Source organism: Calliopsis andreniformis, chromosome 12, assembly GCF_051401765.1.
Source record: "Calliopsis andreniformis isolate RMS-2024a chromosome 12, iyCalAndr_principal, whole genome shotgun sequence".
NCBI lineage: Eukaryota > Metazoa > Arthropoda > Insecta > Hymenoptera > Andrenidae > Calliopsis > Calliopsis andreniformis.
Window position 1 is genome coordinate 117287 of NC_135073.1, and position 25765 is coordinate 143051.

A 25765-nucleotide genomic window follows, 5' to 3' on the forward strand; every position below is an offset into this window, starting at 1 on the left:
TAAGTTTATTTCCATGATTATTGTGTTTATTATTACGATGTTATGATTATTACTGTTAGTATAACTATTACTATGAATATTACGGCTATTATGATTGTTGCTATGATTAATAGGATTATTACTACGATTGTTATGATTGTTGTGGTTATTATGACGATGACTATGATTATTATGGTTGATAGTATAGTTATTATGATTATCGTACAGATTATTATGGCTATTATGATTATTATGGTTTGTATGTCTATTATAATGGTTATTATGATTTTTCCAAATTTTTTATGGTCATTATTATGATTTTTATTATTATTGTGTTACTTAGTATGATTATGACTATTATTATGATCAACAAAAAGATTATTATTGTGATTATGATTATTACGATTATTATGGCTATAATAATGATTAGTAAGGTTATTTCTATGATTATTCTGTTTATTATTACGATGTTATGATTATTACAGTTAGTATAACTATTGGTATGATTATTACGGCCATTATGGTTGTTGATATGATTATTATGTTTGTTATTACAATTGTTATTATTGTTGTGGTTATTATGACGATGACTATGATTATTATGGTTGATAGTATGGTTATTATGATTATCATTCAGGTTATTATGGCTATTATGATCATTATGGTTTTTATGTCTATTATAATGGTAATTATGATTGATTCCACGCTTATTATTGTTATTGCTATAATTATTATTATTATTGTGTTTCTTAGTATGATTATGACGAATATTATCATAATCACTAAGATTATTATGGTGTTTATGATTATTACGATTATTATGGCTATAATAAAGATTATTAAGGTTATGTCCATGATTATTCTGTTTATTATTACGATTCTTACTATTATTATAGTTAGTATAACTATTACTATGATTATTACGGATATTATGATTGCTGCTGTGATTATTATGATAATTTTAAGATTGTTATGGTTGTTGTGATTATTATGACGATTGCTATGATTGTTATGGTTGATAGTGTGGTTATTATGATTATCATTCCGATTATTATGGCTATTATGATTATTATGGTTTTTATGGCTGTTATAATGGTAATTATGATTGTTTCCACGTTTATTATAGTTATTGTTATAATTATTATTATTATTCTGTTTGTTAGTATGATTATGATGATTATTATGATCAGCACTAAGGTTATTATGGTGATTATGATTATTACGGTTATTATGGCTATAATAATGTTTATTATGGTTATTTCCATGATAATTCTGTTTATTATTACGATGTTATGACTATTACAGTTAGTATAACTATTGGCATGATTATTACGGCTATTAAGGTTGTTGCTATGATTATTATGATTATTATTACGATTGTTATGATTGTTGTGGTTATTATGACGATCGCTATGATTATTATGGTTGATAGTATGGTTATTATGAGTATCATTCAGATTACTATTGGCTATTATGAATATTATGGTCTTTATGCCTATTATAATGGTAATTATGATTGTTTCAACGTTTATTATTGTTATTGCTATAATTATTATTATTATTGTGATTCTTGGTATGATTATGACGAATATTATCGTAATCACTAAGATTATTAAGGTTTTTATGATTATTACAATTATTATGGCTATAATAATGATTATTAAGGTTATTTCCATGATTGTCATGTTTATTATTACGATTCTTACGATTATTATAGTTAGTATAACTATTACTATGATTATTACGGATATTATGATTGCTGCTATGATTATTATGATTATTATTACGATTGTTAGATTGTTGTAGATATTATGAGGATTACTATGATTATTATGGTTGATAGTATGGTTATTATGATTATCATTAAGATTACTATGGCTATTATGATTATTACGGTATTTATGGCTATTATAATGGTTAATACGATTTTTCCAAGTTTATTATGGTTATTGTTATAATTATTATTATTATTGTATTTCTTTGTATGATTATGACGAATATTATCATAATCACTAAGATTACTCTGGTGATTATGACTATTACGATTATTATGGCTATAATAATGATTATTAATGTTATTTCCATGATTATTCTGTTTATTATTACGATTCTTACGATTATTATAGTCCGTATAACTATTACTATGATTATTACGGATATTATGCTTGCTGCTATGATTATTATGATTGTTATTTCGATTGTTATGGTTGTTGTGACTATTATGACGATTGCTATGATTGTTATGGTTGATAGTGTGGTTATTATGATTATCATTCCGATTATTATGGCTATTATGATTATTATGGTTTTTATGGCTGTTATAATGGTAATTATGATTGTTTCCACGTTTATTATTGTTATTGTTATAATTATTATTATTATTGTGTTACTTAGTATGATTATGATGATTATTATGATCATCACTAAGATTATTATGGTGATTATAATTATTACGATTATTATGGCTATATTAATGATTATTAAGGTTATTTCCATGATAATTCTGTTTATTATTAAGATGTTATGATTATTACAGTTAGTATAACTATTGGTATGATTATTACGGCTATTATGGTTGTTGATATGATTATTATGATTATTATTACAATTGTTATGATTGTTGTGCTTATTATGACGATTGCTATGATTATTTTGGTTGATAGTATGGTTATTATGATTATCGTACAGATTATTATGGCTATTATGATTATTATGAGTTTTATGGCTATTATAATGGTTATTATGATGGCTTCCAGGTTTATCATGGTTATTATTATGATTACTATGGTTATTATGTTTCTTAGTGTGAATATGACGAATATTATGATCATCACTAAGATGATTATGGTGATTATGACTATTACGATTATTATGGCTATAATAACGATTATTAAGGTTATTTCCATGATAATTCTGTTTATTATTACGATGTGATGGTTATTGCAGTTAGTTTAACTATTACAATGATTATTACGGCTGTTATGATTGTTGCTACGATTATTATGATTATTATTGTGATTGGTATGATTGTCGTGGTTATTATGATGATTACTATGATTATTATGATTGATAGTATGGCTATTATGATTATCATTCAGATTATTATGGCTATTATGATTATTATGGTTTTTATGGCTATTATAACGGTTATTATGGTTGTTTCCAAGTTTATTATGTTTATTATTATGATTATTATTATTATTACGTATCTTAGTATGATTATGTTGCTTATTATGATCATTGTTAAGATTATTATGGTGACTATGACTCTTACGATTATTGTGGCTATAATAACGATTACTAAGGTTATTTCCATGATTATTGTGTTTATTATTACGATGTTATGATTATTACAGTTAGTATAACTATTACTATGAATATTACGGCTATTATGATTGTTGCTATGATTATTAGGATTATTACTACGATTGTTATGATTGTTGTGGTTATTATGACGATGACTATGATTATTATGGTTGATAGTATGGTTATTATGATTATCATTCCGATTATTGTGGCTATTACGATTGTTATGGATTTTACGGCTATTATAATGGTTATTTTGATTGTTTCCAAGTTTATTATGGTCATTATTATGGCTATTATGTTCCTTAGCATGATTATGACGAATATTATCATAATCACTAAGATTATTCTGGTGATTATGACTATTACGATTATTGTGGCTGTAATAACGATTAGTAAGGTTATTTCCATGATTATTGTGTTTATTATTACGATGTTATGATTATTACAGTTAGTATAACTATTACTATGATTATTACGGCTATTATGATTGCTGCTTTGATTATTATGATTATAGTTACGATTGTTATGATTGCTGTGGTTATTATGATGATTGCAATGATTATTATGGTTGATAGTATGGTTATTATGATTATCGTACAGATTATTATGGCTATTATGATTATTATGGTTTGTATGTCTATTATAATGGTTATTATGATTTTTCCAAATTTATTATGGTCATTATTATGATTCTTATTATTATTGTGTTACTTAGTACGATTATGACTATTATTATGATCATCACAAAGATTATTATTGTGATTATGATTATTACGATTATTATGGCTATAATAATGATTAGTAAGGTTATTTCTATGATTATTCTGTTTATTATTACGATAGATACGATTATTATCGTTAGTATAGCTATTACTATGATTATTATGGCTATTATGCTTGTTGCTATGATTATTATGGTTATCATTGCGATTGTTATAATTGTTGTGGTTATTATGACGATTACTATGATTATTATGGTTGATCGTATGGTAATTATGATCACCATTCTGATTATTATAGCTATTATGATTATTATGGTTTTTATGTCTGCTATAATGGTTATTATGATTGTTTCCAGGTTTATTATGGTTATTATAATGATTATTATTATTATTGTGTTTCTTAGTATGATTATGATGACTATTATGATCAACACTAAGATTATTCTGGTGATTATGACTATTCCGATTATTATGGCTATAATAACGATTATTATGGTTATTTCCATGATAATTCTGCTAATTATTACGATGTTATGATTATTACAGTTAGTATAACTATTACTATGATTATTACGGCTATTATGATTGTTGCTATGATTATTAGGATTAATACTCCAATTGTTATGATTGTTGTGGTTATTATGACGATGACTATGATTATTATGGTTGATAGTATAGTTATTATGATTATCGTACAGATTATTATGGCTATTATGATTATTATGGTTTTTATGTCTATTATAATGGTAATTATGATTGATTCCACGCTTATTATTGTTATTGCTATAATTATTATTATTATTGTGTTTCTTAGTATGATTATGACGAATATTATCATAATCACTAAGATTATTATGGTGTTTATGATTATTACGATTATTATGGCTGTAATAAAGATTATTAAGGTTATGTCCATGATTATTCTGTTTATTATTACGATTCTTACGATTATTATAGTTAGTATAACTATTACTATGATTATTACGGATATTATGATTGCTGCTGTGATTATTATGATTATTATTACGATTGTTATGGTTGTTGTGATTATTATGACGATTGCTATGATTGTTATGGTTGATAGTGTGGTTATTATGATTATCATTCCGATTATTATGGCTATTAAGATTATTATGGTGTTTATGGCTGTTATAATGGTAATTATGATTGTTTCCACGTTTATTATTGTTACTGTTATAATTATTATTATTATTGTGTTACTTAGTATGATTATGATGATTATTATGATCATCACTAAGATTATTATGGTGATTATCATTATTACGATTATTATGGCTATAATAATGATTATTAAGATAATTTCCGTGATAATTCTGTTTATTATTACGATGTTATGATTATTACAGTTAGTATAACTATTACTACGATTATTACGGCTATTATGATTGTTGCTATGCTTATTATGATTATTATTACGATTGTTATGATTGTTGTGCTTATTATGACGATTGCTATGATTATTTTGGTTGATAGTATGGTTATTATGATTATCGTACAGATTATTATGGCTATTATGATTATTATGAGTTTTATGGCTATTATAATGGTTATTATGATGGCTTCCAGGTTTATCATGGTTATTATTATGATTACTATGGTTATTATGTTTCTTAGTGTGAATATGACGAATATTATGATCATCACTAAGATGATTATGGTGATTATGACTATTACGATTATTATGGCTATAATAACGATTATTAAGGTTATTTCCATGATAATTCTGTTTATTATTACGATGTGATGGTTATTGCAGTTAGTTTAACTATTACAATGATTATTACGGCTGTTATGATTGTTGCTACGATTATTATGATTATTATTGTGATTGGTATGATTGTCGTGGTTATTATGATGATTACTATGATTATTATGATTGATAGTATGGCTATTATGATTATCATTCAGATTATTATGGCTATTATGATTATTATGGTTTTTATGGCTGTTATAATGGTAATTATGATTGTTTCCACGTTTATTATTGTTACTGTTATAATTATTATTATTATTGTGTTACTTAGTATGATTATGATGATTATTATGATCATCACTAAGATTATTATGGTGATTATAATTATTACGATTATTATGGCTATAATAATGATTATTAAGGTTATTTCCATGATAATTCTGTTTATTATTACAATGTTATGATTATTACAGTTAGTATAACTATTGGTATGATTATTACGGCTATTATGGTTGTTGATATGATTATTATGATTATTATTACAATTGTTATTATTGTTGTGGTTATTATGACGATTGCTACGATAATTATGGTTGGTAGTATGGTTATTATGATTATCATTCCGATTATTGTGGCTATTACGATTGTTATGGATTTTACGGCTATTATAATGGTTATTTTGATTGTTTCCAAGTTTATTATGGTCATTATTATGGCTATTATGTTCCTTAGCATGATTATGACGAATATTATCATAATCACTAAGATTATTCTGGTGATTATGACTATTACGATTATTGTGGCTATAATAACGATTAGTAAGGTTATTTCCATGATTATTGTGTTTATTATTACGATGTTATGATTATTACAGTTAGTAAAACTATTACTATGATTATTACGGCTATTATGATACCTGCTTTGATTATTATGATTATAGTTACGATTGTTATGATTGCTGTGGTTATTATGACGATTGCAATGATTATTATGGTTGATAGTATGGTTATTATGATTATCGTACAGATTATTATGGCTATTATGATTATTATGGTTTGTATGTCTATTATAATGGTTATTATGATTTTTCCAAATTTTTTATGGTCATTATTATGATTCTTATTATTATTGTGTTACTTAGTATGTTTATGACTATTATTATGATCAACACAAAGATTATTATTGTGATTATGATTATTACGATTATTATGGCTATAATAATGATTAGTAAGGTTATTTCTATGATTATTCTGTTTATTATTACGATGTTATGATTATTACAGTTAGTATAACTATTGGTATGATTATTACGGCTATTATGGTTGTTGATATGATTATTATGATTATTATTACAATTGTTATTATTGTTGTGGTTATTATGACGATGACTATGATTATTATGTTTGATAGTATGGTTATTATGATTATCATTCAGGTTATTATGGCTATTATGATTATTATGGTTTTTATGTCTATTATAATGGTAATTATGATTGATTCCACGCTTATTATTGTTATTGCTATAATTATTATTATTATTGTGTTTCTTAGTATGATTATGACGAATATTATCATAATCACTAAGATTATTCTGGTGATTATGACTATTACGATTATTGTGGCTATAATAACGATTAGTAAGGTTATGTCCATGATTATTCTGTTTATTATTACGATTCTTACGATTATTATAGTTAGTAAAACTATTACTATGATTATTACGGATATTATGATTGCTGCTGTGATTATTATGATTATTATTACGATTGTTCTGGTTGTTGTGATTATTATGACGATTGCTATGATTGGTATGGTTGATAGTGTGGTTATTATGATTATCATTCCGATTATTATGGCTATTATGATTATTATGGTTTTTATGGCTGTTATAATGGTAAGTATGGTTGTTTCCAGGTTTATTATGTTTATTATCATGGTTATTATTATTATTACGTATCTTAGTGTGATTATGTTGCTTATTATGATCATTGCTAAGATTATTATGGTGATTATGACTCTTACGATTATTGTGGCTATAATAACGATTACTAAGGTTATTTCCATGATTATTGTGTTTATTATTACGATGTTATGATTATTACAGTTAGTAAAACTATTACTATGATTATTACGGCTATTATGATACCTGCTTTGATTATTATGATTATAGTTACGATTGTTATGATTGCTGTGGTTATTGTGACGATTGCAATGATTATTATGGTTGATAGTATGGTTATTATGATTATCGTACAGATTATTATGGCTCTTATGATTATTATGGTTTGTATGCCTATTATAATGGTTATTATGATTTTTCCAAATTTATTATGGTCATTATTATGATTCTTATTATTATTGTGTTACTTAGTACGATTATGACTATTATTATGATCATCACAAAGATTATTATTGTGATTATGATTATTACGATTATTATGGCTATAATAATGACTAGTAAGGTTATTTCTATGATTATTCTGTTTATTATTACGATAGATACGATTATTATCGTTAGTATAGCTATTACTATGATTATTATGGCTATTATGCTTGTTGCTATGATTATTATGGTTATCATTGCGATTGTTATAATTGTTGTGGTTATTATGACGATTACTATGATTATTATGGTTGATCGTATGGTAATTATGATCACCATTCTGATTATTATAGCTATTATGATTATTATGGTTTTTATGTCTGCTATAATGGTTATTATGATTGTTTCCAGGTTTATTATGGTTATTATAATGATTATTATTATTATTGTGTTTCTTAGTATGATTATGATGACTATTATGATCAACACTAAGATTATTCTGGTGATTATGACTATTCCGATTATTATGGCTATAATAACGATTATTATGGTTATTTCCATGATAATTCTGCTAATTATTACGATGTTATGATTATTACAGTTAGTATAACTATTACTATGATTATTACGGCTATTATGATTGTTGCTATGATTATTAGGATTAATACTCCAATTGTTATGATTGTTGTGGTTATTATGACGATTACTATGATTATTTTGGTTGATAATATGGTTATTATGATTATCGTACAGATTATTATGGCTATTATGATTATTATGGTTTTTATGGCTGTTATAATGGTAATTATGATTGTTTCCACGTTTATTATTGTTACTGTTATAATTATTATTATTATTGTGTTACTTAGTATGATTATGATGATTATTATGATCATCACTAAGATTATTATGGTGATTATAATTATTACGATTATTATGGCTATAATAATGATTATTAAGGTTATTTCCATGATAATTCTGTTTATTATTACAATGTTATGATTATTACAGTTAGTATAACTATTGGTATGATTATTACGGCTATTATGGTTGTTGATATGATTATTATGATTATTATTACAATTGTTATTATTGTTGTGGTTATTATGACGATTGCTATGGTAATTATGGTTGGTAGTATGGTTATTATGATTATCATTCAGATTATTATGGCTATTATGATTATTATGGTTTTTATGGCTGTTATAATGGTAATTATGATTGCTTCCACGTTTATTATTGTTATTGTTATAATTATTATTATTATTGTGTGTCTTAGTATGTATATGACGATTATTATCTTAATCACTAAGATTATTATGGAGATTATGATTATTACGATTATTATGGCTGTAATAATGATTATTAAGATAATTTCCACGATAATTCTGTTTATTATTACGATGTTATGATTATTACAGTTATTATAACTATTACTACGATTATTACGGCTATTATGATTGTTGCTATGCTTATTATGATTATTATTACGATTGTTATGATTGTTGTGGTTATTATGACGATTGCTATGATTATTATGATTGATAGTATGGCTATTATGATTATCATTCAGATTATTATGGCTATTATGATTATTATGGTTTTTATGGCTGTTATAATGGTAATTATGATTGTTTCCACGTTTATTATTGTTACTGTTATAATTATTATTATTATTGTGTTACTTAGTATGATTATGATGATTATTATGATCATCACTAAGATTATTGTGGTGATTATAATTATTACGATTATTATGGCTATAATAATGATTATTAAGGTTATTTCCATGATAATTCTGTTTATTATTACAATGTTATGATTATTACAGTTAGTATAACTATTGGTATGATTATTACGGCTATTATGGTTGTTGATATGATTATTATGATTATTATTACAATTGTTATTATTGTTGTGGTTATTATGACGATTGCTATGATAATTATGGTTGGTAGTATGGTTATTATGATTATCATTCCGATTATTGTGGCTATTACGATTGTTATGGATTTTACGGCTATTATAATGGTTATTTTGATTGTTTCCAAGTTTATTATGGTCATTATTATGGCTATTATGTTCCTTAGCATGATTATGACGAATATTATCATAATCACTAAGATTATTCTGGTGATTATGACTATTACGATTATTGTGGCTATAATAACGATTAGTAAGGTTATTTCCATGATTATTGTGTTTATTATTACGATGTTATGATTATTACAGTTAGTAAAACTATTACTATGATTATTACGGCTATTATGATACCTGCTTTGATTATTATGATTATAGTTACGATTGTTATGATTGCTGTGGTTATTATGACGATTGCAATGATTATTATGGTTGATAGTATGGTTATTATGATTATCGTACAGATTATTATGGCTCTTATGATTATTATGGTTTGTATGCCTATTATAATGGTTATTATGATTTTTCCAAATTTATTATGGTCATTATTATGATTCTTATTATTATTGTGTTACTTAGTACGATTATGACTATTATTATGATCATCACAAAGATTATTATTGTGATTATGATTATTACGATTATTATGGCTATAATAATGACTAGTAAGGTTATTTCTATGATTATTCTGTTTATTATTACGATAGATACGATTATTATCGTTAGTATAGCTATTACTATGATTATTATGGCTATTATGCTTGTTGCTATGATTATTATGGTTATCATTGCGATTGTTATAATTGTTGTGGTTATTATGACGATTACTATGATTATTATGGTTGATCGTATGGTAATTATGATCACCATTCTGATTATTATAGCTATTATGATTATTATGGTTTTTATGTCTGCTATAATGATTATTATGATTGTTTCCAGGTTTATTATGGTTATTATAATGATTATTATTATTATTGTGTTTCTTAGTATGATTACGATGACTATTATGATCAACACTAAGATTATTCTGGTGATTATGACTATTCCGATTATTATGGCTATAATAACGATTATTATGGTTATTTCCATGATAATTCTGCTAATTATTACGATGTTATGATTATTACAGTTAGTATAACTATTACTATGATTATTACGGCTATTATGATTGTTGCTATGATTATTAGGATTAATACTCCAATTGTTATGATTGTTGTGGTTATTATGACGATTACTATGATTATTTTGGTTGATAATATGGTTATTATGATTATCGTACAGATTATTATGGCTATTATGATTATTATGGTTTTTATGGCTGTTATAATGGTAATTATGATTGTTTCCACGTTTATTATTGTTACTGTTATAATTATTATTATTATTGTGTTACTTAGTATGATTATGATGATTATTATGATCATCACTAAGATTATTATGGTGATTATAATTATTACGATTATTATGGCTATAATAATGATTATTAAGGTTATTTCCATGATAATTCTGTTTATTATTACAATGTTATGATTATTACAGTTAGTATAACTATTGGTATGATTATTACGGCTATTATGGTTGTTGATATGATTATTATGATTATTATTACAATTGTTATTATTGTTGTGGTTATTATGACGATTGCTATGGTAATTATGGTTGGTAGTATGGTTATTATGATTATCATTCAGATTATTATGGCTATTATGATTATTATGGTTTTTATGGCTGTTATAATGGTAATTATGATTGCTTCCACGTTTATTATTGTTATTGTTATAATTATTATTATTATTGTGTGTCTTAGTATGTATATGACGATTATTATCTTAATCACTAAGATTATTATGGAGATTATGATTATTACGATTATTATGGCTGTAATAATGATTATTAAGATAATTTCCATGATAATTCTGTTTATTATTACGATGTTATGATTATTACAGTTATTATAACTATTACTACGATTATTACGGCTATTATGATTGTTGCTATGCTTATTATGATTATTATTACGATTGTTATGATTGTTGTGGTTATTATGACGATTGCTATGATTATTATGATTGATAGTATGGCTATTATGATTATCATTCAGATTATTATGGCTATTATGATTATTATGGTTTTTATGGCTGTTATAATGGTAATTATGATTGTTTCCACGTTTATTATTGTTACTGTTATAATTATTATTATTATTGTGTTACTTAGTATGATTATGATGATTATTATGATCATCACTAAGATTATTGTGGTGATTATAATTATTACGATTATTATGGCTATAATAATGATTATTAAGGTTATTTCCATGATAATTCTGTTTATTATTACAATGTTATGATTATTACAGTTAGTATAACTATTGGTATGATTATTACGGCTATTATGGTTGTTGATATGATTATTATGATTATTATTACAATTGTTATTATTGTTGTGGTTATTATGACGATTGCTATGATAATTATGGTTGGTAGTATGGTTATTATGATTATCATTCCGATTATTGTGGCTATTACGATTGTTATGGATTTTACGGCTATTATAATGGTTATTTTGATTGTTTCCAAGTTTATTATGGTCATTATTATGGCTATTATGTTCCTTAGCATGATTATGACGAATATTATCATAATCACTAAGATTATTCTGGTGATTATGACTATTACGATTATTGTGGCTATAATAACGATTAGTAAGGTTATTTCCATGATTATTGTGTTTATTATTACGATGTTATGATTATTACAGTTAGTAAAACTATTACTATGATTATTACGGCTATTATGATACCTGCTTTGATTATTATGATTATAGTTACGATTGTTATGATTGCTGTGGTTATTATGACGATTGCAATGATTATTATGGTTGATAGTATGGTTATTATGATTATCGTACAGATTATTATGGCTCTTATGATTATTATGGTTTGTATGCCTATTATAATGGTTATTATGATTTTTCCAAATTTATTATGGTCATTATTATGATTCTTATTATTATTGTGTTACTTAGTACGATTATGACTATTATTATGATCATCACAAAGATTATTATTGTGATTATGATTATTACGATTATTATGGCTATAATAATGACTAGTAAGGTTATTTCTATGATTATTCTGTTTATTATTACGATAGATACGATTATTATCGTTAGTATAGCTATTACTATGATTATTATGGCTATTATGCTTGTTGCTATGATTATTATGGTTATCATTGCGATTGTTATAATTGTTGTGGTTATTATGACGATTACTATGATTATTATGGTTGATCGTATGGTAATTATGATCACCATTCTGATTATTATAGCTATTATGATTATTATGGTTTTTATGTCTGCTATAATGATTATTATGATTGTTTCCAGGTTTATTATGGTTATTATAATGATTATTATTATTATTGTGTTTCTTAGTATGATTACGATGACTATTATGATCAACACTAAGATTATTCTGGTGATTATGACTATTCCGATTATTATGGCTATAATAACGATTATTATGGTTATTTCCATGATAATTCTGCTAATTATTACGATGTTATGATTATTACAGTTAGTATAACTATTACTATGATTATTACGGCTATTATGATTGTTGCTATGATTATTAGGATTAATACTCCAATTGTTATGATTGTTGTGGTTATTATGACGATTACTATGATTATTTTGGTTGATAATATGGTTATTATGATTATCGTACAGATTATTATGGCTATTATGATTATTATGGTTTTTATGGCTGTTATAATGGTAATTATGATTGTTTCCACGTTTATTATTGTTACTGTTATAATTATTATTATTATTGTGTTACTTAGTATGATTATGATGATTATTATGATCATCACTAAGATTATTATGGTGATTATAATTATTACGATTATTATGGCTATAATAATGATTATTAAGGTTATTTCCATGATAATTCTGTTTATTATTACAATGTTATGATTATTACAGTTAGTATAACTATTGGTATGATTATTACGGCTATTATGGTTGTTGATATGATTATTATGATTATTATTACAATTGTTATTATTGTTGTGGTTATTATGACGATTGCTATGGTAATTATGGTTGGTAGTATGGTTATTATGATTATCATTCAGATTATTATGGCTATTATGATTATTATGGTTTTTATGGCTGTTATAATGGTAATTATGATTGCTTCCACGTTTATTATTGTTATTGTTATAATTATTATTATTATTGTGTGTCTTAGTATGTATATGACGATTATTATCTTAATCACTAAGATTATTATGGAGATTATGATTATTACGATTATTATGGCTGTAATAAAGATTATTAAGATAATTTCCATGATAATTCTGTTTATTATTACGATGTTATGATTATTACAGTTATTATAACTATTACTACGATTATTACGGCTATTATGATTGTTGCTATGCTTATTATGATTATTATTACGATTGTTATGATTGTTGTGGTTATTATGACGATTGCTATGATTATTATGATTGATAGTATGGCTATTATGATTATCATTCAGATTATTATGGCTATTATGATTATTATGGTTTTTATGGCTGTTATAATGGTAATTATGATTGTTTCCACGTTTATTATTGTTACTGTTATAATTATTATTATTATTGTGTTACTTAGTATGATTATGACGAATATTATCATAATCACTAAGATTATTCTGGTGATTATGACTATTCCGATTATTATAGCTATAATAACGATTATTATGGTTATTTCCATGATAATTCTGCTAATTATTACGATGTTATGATTATTACAGTTAGTATACCTATTACTATGATTATTACGGCTATTATGATTGTTGCTATGATTATTAGGATTAATACTCCAATTGTTATGATTGTTGTGGTTATTATGACGATTACTATGATTATTTTGGTTGATAATATGGTTATTATGATTATCGTACAGATTATTATGGCTATTATGATTATTATGAGTTTTATGGCTATTATAATGGTTATTATGATGGCTTCCAGGTTTATCATGGTTATTATTATGATTACTATGGTTATTATGTTTCTTAGTGTGAATATGACGAATATTGCGATCATCACTAAGATGATTATGGTGATTATGACTATTACGATTATTATGGCTATAATAACGATTATTAAGGTTATTTCCATGATAATTCTGTTTATTATTACGATGTGATGGTTATTGCAGTTAGTTTAGCTATTATAATGATTATTACGGCTGTTATGATTGTTGCTACGATTATTATGATTATTATTGTGATTGGTATGATTGTCGTGGTTATTATGATGATTACTATGATTATTATGATTGATAGTATGGCTATTATGATTATCATTCAGATTATTATGGCTATAATGATTATTATGGTTTTTATGGCTATTATAACGGTTATTATGGTTGTTTCCAAGTTTATTATGTTTATTATTATGATTATTATTATTATTACGTATCTTAGTATGATTATGTTGCTTATTATGATCATTGCTAAGATTATTATGGTGATTATGACTCTTACGATTATTGTGGCTATAATAACGATTACTAAGTTTATTTCCATGATTATTGTGTTTATTATTACGATGTTATGATTATTACTGTTAGTATAACTATTACTATGAATATTACGGCTATTATGATTGTTGCTATGATTAATAGGATTATTACTACGATTGTTATGATTGTTGTGGTTATTATGACGATGACTATGATTATTATGGTTGATAGTATAGTTATTATGATTATCGTACAGATTATTATGGCTATTATGATTATTATGGTTTGTATGTCTATTATAATGGTTATTATGATTTTTCCAAATTTTTTATGGTCATTATTATGATTTTTATTATTATTGTGTTACTTAGTATGATTATGACTATTATTATGATCAACAAAAAGATTATTATTGTGATTATGATTATTACGATTATTATGGCTATAATAATGATTAGTAAGGTTATTTCTATGATTATTCTGTTTATTATTACGATGTTATGATTATTACAGTTAGTATAACTATTGGTATGATTATTACGGCCATTATGGTTGTTGATATGATTATTATGTTTGTTATTACAATTGTTATTATTGTTGTGGTTATTATGACGATGACTATGATTATTATGGTTGATAGTATGGTTATTATGATTATCATTCAGGTTATTATGGCTATTATGATCATTATGGTTTTTATGTCTATTATAATGGTAATTATGATTGATTCCACGCTTATTATTGTTATTGCTATAATTATTATTATTATTGTGTTTCTTAGTATGATTATGACGAATATTATCATAATCACTAAGATTATTATGGTGTTTATGATTATTACGATTATTATGGCTATAATAAAGATTATTAAGGTTATGTCCATGATTATTCTGTTTATTATTACGATTCTTACTATTATTATAGTTAGTATAACTATTACTATGATTATTACGGATATTATGATTGCTGCTGTGATTATTATGATAATTTTAAGATTGTTATGGTTGTTGTGATTATTATGACGATTGCTATGATTGTTATGGTTGATAGTGTGGTTATTATGATTATCATTCCGATTATTATGGCTATTATGATTATTATGGTTTTTATGGCTGTTATAATGGTAATTATGATTGTTTCCACGTTTATTATAGTTATTGTTATAATTATTATTATTATTCTGTTTGTTAGTATGATTATGATGATTATTATGATCAGCACTAAGGTTATTATGGTGATTATGATTATTACGGTTATTATGGCTATAATAATGTTTATTATGGTTATTTCCATGATAATTCTGTTTATTATTACGATGTTATGACTATTACAGTTAGTATAACTATTGGCATGATTATTACGGCTATTAAGGTTGTTGCTATGATTATTATGATTATTATTACGATTGTTATGATTGTTGTGGTTATTATGACGATCGCTATGATTATTATGGTTGATAGTATGGTTATTATGAGTATCATTCAGATTACTATTGGCTATTATGAATATTATGGTCTTTATGCCTATTATAATGGTAATTATGATTGTTTCAACGTTTATTATTGTTATTGCTATAATTATTATTATTATTGTGATTCTTGGTATGATTATGACGAATATTATCGTAATCACTAAGATTATTAAGGTTTTTATGATTATTACAATTATTATGGCTATAATAATGATTATTAAGGTTATTTCCATGATTGTCATGTTTATTATTACGATTCTTACGATTATTATAGTTAGTATAACTATTACTATGATTATTACGGATATTATGATTGCTGCTATGATTATTATGATTATTATTACGATTGTTAGATTGTTGTAGATATTATGAGGATTACTATGATTATTATGGTTGATAGTATGGTTATTATGATTATCATTAAGATTACTATGGCTATTATGATTATTACGGTATTTATGGCTATTATAATGGTTAATACGATTTTTCCAAGTTTATTATGGTTATTGTTATAATTATTATTATTATTGTATTTCTTTGTATGATTATGACGAATATTATCATAATCACTAAGATTACTCTGGTGATTATGACTATTACGATTATTATGGCTATAATAATGATTATTAATGTTATTTCCATGATTATTCTGTTTATTATTACGATTCTTACGATTATTATAGTCCGTATAACTATTACTATGATTATTACGGATATTATGCTTGCTGCTATGATTATTATGATTGTTATTTCGATTGTTATGGTTGTTGTGACTATTATGACGATTGCTATGATTGTTATGGTTGATAGTGTGGTTATTATGATTATCATTCCGATTATTATGGCTATTATGATTATTATGGTTTTTATGGCTGTTATAATGGTAATTATGATTGTTTCCACGTTTATTATTGTTATTGTTATAATTATTATTATTATTGTGTTACTTAGTATGATTATGATGATTATTATGATCATCACTAAGATTATTATGGTGATTATAATTATTACGATTATTATGGCTATATTAATGATTATTAAGGTTATTTCCATGATAATTCTGTTTATTATTAAGATGTTATGATTATTACAGTTAGTATAACTATTGGTATGATTATTACGGCTATTATGGTTGTTGATATGATTATTATGATTATTATTACAATTGTTATGATTGTTGTGCTTATTATGACGATTGCTATGATTATTTTGGTTGATAGTATGGTTATTATGATTATCGTACAGATTATTATGGCTATTATGATTATTATGAGTTTTATGGCTATTATAATGGTTATTATGATGGCTTCCAGGTTTATCATGGTTATTATTATGATTACTATGGTTATTATGTTTCTTAGTGTGAATATGACGAATATTATGATCATCACTAAGATGATTATGGTGATTATGACTATTACGATTATTATGGCTATAATAACGATTATTAAGGTTATTTCCATGATAATTCTGTTTATTATTACGATGTGATGGTTATTGCAGTTAGTTTAACTATTACAATGATTATTACGGCTGTTATGATTGTTGCTACGATTATTATGATTATTATTGTGATTGGTATGATTGTCGTGGTTATTATGATGATTACTATGATTATTATGATTGATAGTATGGCTATTATGATTATCATTCAGATTATTATGGCTATTATGATTATTATGGTTTTTATGGCTATTATAACGGTTATTATGGTTGTTTCCAAGTTTATTATGTTTATTATTATGATTATTATTATTATTACGTATCTTAGTATGATTATGTTGCTTATTATGATCATTGTTAAGATTATTATGGTGACTATGACTCTTACGATTATTGTGGCTATAATAACGATTACTAAGGTTATTTCCATGATTATTGTGTTTATTATTACGATGTTATGATTATTACAGTTAGTATAACTATTACTATGAATATTACGGCTATTATGATTGTTGCTATGATTATTAGGATTATTACTACGATTGTTATGATTGTTGTGGTTATTATGACGATGACTATGATTATTATGGTTGATAGTATGGTTATTATGATTATCATTCCGATTATTGTGGCTATTACGATTGTTATGGATTTTACGGCTATTATAATGGTTATTTTGATTGTTTCCAAGTTTATTATGGTCATTATTATGGCTATTATGTTCCTTAGCATGATTATGACGAATATTATCATAATCACTAAGATTATTCTGGTGATTATGACTATTACGATTATTGTGGCTGTAATAACGATTAGTAAGGTTATTTCCATGATTATTGTGTTTATTATTACGATGTTATGATTATTACAGTTAGTATAACTATTACTATGATTATTACGGCTATTATGATTGCTGCTTTGATTATTATGATTATAGTTACGATTGTTATGATTGCTGTGGTTATTATGATGATTGCAATGATTATTATGGTTGATAGTATGGTTATTATGATTATCGTACAGATTATTATGGCTATTATGATTATTATGGTTTGTATGTCTATTATAATGGTTATTATGATTTTTCCAAATTTATTATGGTCATTATTATGATTCTTATTATTATTGTGTTACTTAGTACGATTATGACTATTATTATGATCATCACAAAGATTATTATTGTGATTATGATTATTACGATTATTATGGCTATAATAATGATTAGTAAGGTTATTTCTATGATTATTCTGTTTATTATTACGATAGATACGATTATTATCGTTAGTATAGCTATTACTATGATTATTATGGCTATTATGCTTGTTGCTATGATTATTATGGTTATCATTGCGATTGTTATAATTGTTGTGGTTATTATGACGATTACTATGATTATTATGGTTGATCGTATGGTAATTATGATCACCATTCTGATTATTATAGCTATTATGATTATTATGGTTTTTATGTCTGCTATAATGGTTATTATGATTGTTTCCAGGTTTATTATGGTTATTATAATGATTATTATTATTATTGTGTTTCTTAGTATGATTATGATGACTATTATGATCAACACTAAGATTATTCTGGTGATTATGACTATTCCGATTATTATGGCTATAATAACGATTATTATGGTTATTTCCATGATAATTCTGCTAATTATTACGATGTTATGATTATTACAGTTAGTATAACTATTACTATGATTATTACGGCTATTATGATTGTTGCTATGATTATTAGGATTAATACTCCAATTGTTATGATTGTTGTGGTTATTATGACGATGACTATGATTATTATGGTTGATAGTATAGTTATTATGATTATCGTACAGATTATTATGGCTATTATGATTATTATGGTTTTTATGTCTATTATAATGGTAATTATGATTGATTCCACGCTTATTATTGTTATTGCTATAATTATTATTATTATTGTGTTTCTTAGTATGATTATGACGAATATTATCATAATCACTAAGATTATTATGGTGTTTATGATTATTACGATTATTATGGCTGTAATAAAGATTATTAAGGTTATGTCCATGATTATTCTGTTTATTATTACGATTCTTACGATTATTATAGTTAGTATAACTATTACTATGATTATTACGGATATTATGATTGCTGCTGTGATTATTATGATTATTATTACGATTGTTATGGTTGTTGTGATTATTATGACGATTGCTATGATTGTTATGGTTGATAGTGTGGTTATTATGATTATCATTCCGATTATTATGGCTATTAAGATTATTATGGTGTTTATGGCTGTTATAATGGTAATTATGATTGTTTCCACGTTTATTATTGTTACTGTTATAATTATTATTATTATTGTGTTACTTAGTATGATTATGATGATTATTATGATCATCACTAAGATTATTATGGTGATTATCATTATTACGATTATTATGGCTATAATAATGATTATTAAGATAATTTCCGTGATAATTCTGTTTATTATTACGATGTTATGATTATTACAGTTAGTATAACTATTACTACGATTATTACGGCTATTATGATTGTTGCTATGCTTATTATGATTATTATTACGATTGTTATGATTGTTGTGCTTATTATGACGATTGCTATGATTATTTTGGTTGATAGTATGGTTATTATGATTATCGTACAGATTATTATGGCTATTATGATTATTATGAGTTTTATGGCTATTATAATGGTTATTATGATGGCTTCCAGGTTTATCATGGTTATTATTATGATTACTATGGTTATTATGTTTCTTAGTGTGAATATGACGAATATTATGATCATCACTAAGATGATTATGGTGATTATGACTATTACGATTATTATGGCTATAATAACGATTATTAAGGTTATTTCCATGATAATTCTGTTTATTATTACGATGTGATGGTTATTGCAGTTAGTTTAACTATTACAATGATTATTACGGCTGTTATGATTGTTGCTACGATTATTATGATTATTATTGTGATTGGTATGATTGTCGTGGTTATTATGATGATTACTATGATTATTATGATTGATAGTATGGCTATTATGATTATCATTCAGATTATTATGGCTATTATGATTATTATGGTTTTTATGGCTATTATAACGGTTATTATGGTTGTTTCCAAGTTTATTATGCTTATTATTATGATTATTATTATTATTACGTATCTTAGTATGATTATGTTGCTTATTATGATCATTGTTAAGATTATTATGGTGACTATGACTCTTACGATTATTGTGGCTATAATAACGATTACTAAGGTTATTTCCATGATTATTGTGTTTATTATTACGATGTTATGATTATTACAGTTAGTATAACTATTACTATGATTATTACGGCTATTATGATTGCTGCTTTGATTATTATGATTATAGTTACGATTGTTATGATTGCTGTGGTTATTATGACGATTGCAATGATTATTATGGTTGATAGTATGGTTATTATGATTATCGTACAGATTATTATGGCTATTATGATTATTATGGTTTGTATGTCTATTATAATGGTTATTATGATTTTTCCAAATTTATTATGGTCATTATTATGATTCTTATTATTATTGTGTTACTTAGTACGATTATGACTATTATTATGATCATCACAAAGATTATTATTGTGATTATGATTATTACGATTATTATGGCTATAATAATGATTAGTAAGGTTATTTCTATGATTATTCTGTTTATTATTACGATGTTATGATTATTACAGTTAGTATAACTATTGGTATGATTATTACGGCTATTATGGTTGTTGATATGATTATTATGATTATTATTACAATTGTTATTATTGTTGTGGTTATTATGACGATGACTATGATTATTATGGTTGATAGTATGGTTATTATGATTATCATTCAGGTTATTATGGCTATTATGATTATTATGGTTTTTATGTCTATTATAATGGTAATTATGATTGATTCCACGCTTATTATTGTTATTGCTATAATTATTATTATTATTGTGCTTCTTAGTATGATTATGACGAATATTATCATAATCACTAAGATTATTCTGGTGTTTATGATTATTACGATTATTATGGCTATAATAAAGATTATTAAGGTTATGTCCATGATTATTCTGTTTATTATTACGATTCTTACGATTATTATAGTTAGTATAACTATTACTATGATTATTACGGATATTATGATTGCTGCTGTGATTATTATGATTATTATTACGATTGTTATGGTTGTTGTGATTATTATGACGATTGCTATGATTGTTATGGTTGATAGTGTGGTTATTATGATTATCATTCCGATTATTATGGCTATTATGATTATTATGGTTTTTATGGCTGCTATAATGGTAATTATGATTGTTTCCACGTTTATTATAGTTATTGTTATAATTATTATTATTATTCTGTTTCTTAGTATGATTATGATGATTATTATGATCAGCACTAAGGTTACTATGGTGATTATGATTATTACGGTTATTATGGCTATAATAATGTTTATTATGGTTATTTCCATGATAATTCTGTTTATTATTACGATGTTATGACTATTACAGTTAGTATAACTATTGGCATGATTATTACGGCTACTAAGGTTGTTGCTATGATTATTATGATTATTATTACGATTGTTATGATTGTTGTGGTTATTATGACGATCGCTATGATTATTATGGTTGATAGTATGGTTATTATGAGTATCATTCAGATTACTATTGGCTATTATGAATATTATGGTCTTTATGGCTATTATAATGGTAATTATGATTGTTTCAACGTTTATTATTGTTATTGCTATAATTATTATTATTATTGTGATTCTTGGTATGATTATGACGAATATTATCGTAATCACTAAGATTATTATGGTTTTTATGATTATTACAATTATGATGGCTATAATAATGATTATTAAGGTTATTTCCATGATTGTTCTGTTTATTATTACGATTCTTACGATTATTATAGTTAGTATAACTATTACTATGATTATTACGGATATTATGATTGCTGCTGTGATTATTATGATTATTATTACGATTGTTATGGTTGTTGTGATTATTATGACGATTGCTATGATTGTTATGGTTGATAGTGTGGTTATTATGATTATCATTCCGATTATTATGGCTATTATGATTATTATGGTTTTTATGGCTGTTATAATGGTAATTATGATTGTTTCCACGTTTATTATAGTTATTGTTATAATTATTATTATTATTCTGTTTCTTAGTATGATTATGATGACTATTATGATCAACACTAAGATTATTCTGGTGATTATGACTATTCCGATTATTATGGCTATAATAACGATTATTATGGTTATTTCCATGATTATTCTGCTAATTATTACGATGTTATGATTATTACAGTTAGTATAACTATTACTATGAATATTACGGCTATTATGATTGTTGCTATGATTATTAGGGTTATTACTACGATTGTTATGATTGTTGTGGTTATTATGACGATGACTATGATTATTATGGTTGATAGTATGGTTATTATGATTATCATTCCGATTATTGTGGCTATTATGATTATTATGGTTTTTACGGCTATTATAATGGTTATTATGATTGTTTCCAAGTTTATTATGGTCATTATTATGACTATTATGTTCCTTAGCATGATTATGACGAATATTATCATAATCACTAAGATTATTCTGGTGTTTATGACTATTACGATTATTGTGGCTATAATAACGATTACTAAGGTTATTTCCATGATTATTGTGCTTATTATTACGATGTTATGATTATTACAGTTAGTATAACTATTACTATGAATATTACGGCTATTATGATTGTTGCTATGATTATTAGGGTTATTACTACGATTGTTATGATTGTTGTGGTTATTATGACGATGACTATGATTATTATGGTTGATAGTATGGCTATTATGATTATCATTCAGATTATTATGGCTACTATGATTATTATGGTTCTTATGGCTATTACACTGGTTATTATGATTATTTCGAAGTTTATTATGGTTATGATTATGATTATTATGATTATTATGTTTCTTAGTATGATTATGATGTATATTACGATCATCACTAAGATTATTATGGTAATTATGATTATTATAATTATTGATACTATTATTATGATTATAGTTTTGACTTTTATGATTATTAGGATTATTATTATGATTACTGTGATTATTTCCATAATTATTGTTATTATAATTGTGACCATTATTATCATTGCCATGATTATTGTGATTATTATTATGATCACTATGATTATTATTATGGTTATTACGATAATTTTGATTATTATGTTTATTATGATTATGTCTATGAAATACAGAATATTTCATCAAATCTGGTCACCAATTAGCCTCGAAAGTTGTCCACACATTGATTTGTGTTATATAATGCGTAGTTTAAAGTTAAAGACGACGTTTGCCGACAAATTCGCAATATTTCATTGAACGCCTTGATATTGTACTAACATGAGTCGACACTTGTCCATACATCCATTCCAGCGATATAATGCCTAATTTCACGTTGAGGCCGACGTTTGACGTGAAACTCGCAATATTTCATCAAATGCGGTGATATTTCTCTAATACGACTCGAAACGAGGCCAAATATCGATTTCAGTTATATAATCCGCAGTTTAATGTTACAGTAGACGTTTGACGTGAAACTGGCAATATTTCATCAAACGCGGCGATATTTCACCAATATAATTCGAAACTCGCCCAGACATTGAGTTTCGCGATATAATGCGTAGTTTAACGTCAATGTCGACGTTTGACATGATATTCCCTATATTTCATCGAGTTCCGTGACATTTCGATAAAATGCCTCGAAAGTAGGCCAAACCTCGATTTGAGTGATATAATGCGTAGCTTCACGTCAGTGCCGACGTTTGACGTGAAATTTGCAATATTTCATGAAACGGGGCGATATTTCAGCAGTATACCTCGAAACTTGCCCAAACATCGATTTCAGTGAGATAATGCGTAGTTTTACGTCAATGTCGACGTTTGACGTGAAATTCGCAATATTTCATTGACCCTCGTGATATTTCGCTAATATGCCTCGAAACTAGGCCAAACTTCGATTTCAGTGATATAATGCGTAGTTTCACGACATTATCGACGTTTGATGTGAAATTCGAAATATTTCATCGAGCTCCGTGTAATTTCGATAACAAGCTTCGAAAGTAGGCCAAACATCAATTTCACTGATATAATGGGTAGTTCGACGTCAATACCGACGTTTGACGTGAAATTCGCAATATTTCATCGAGCTCCGCTATATTCCGCGAATATGCCTCCAAACTAGGCCAACCACCGATTTCAGGCATGTAATGCGA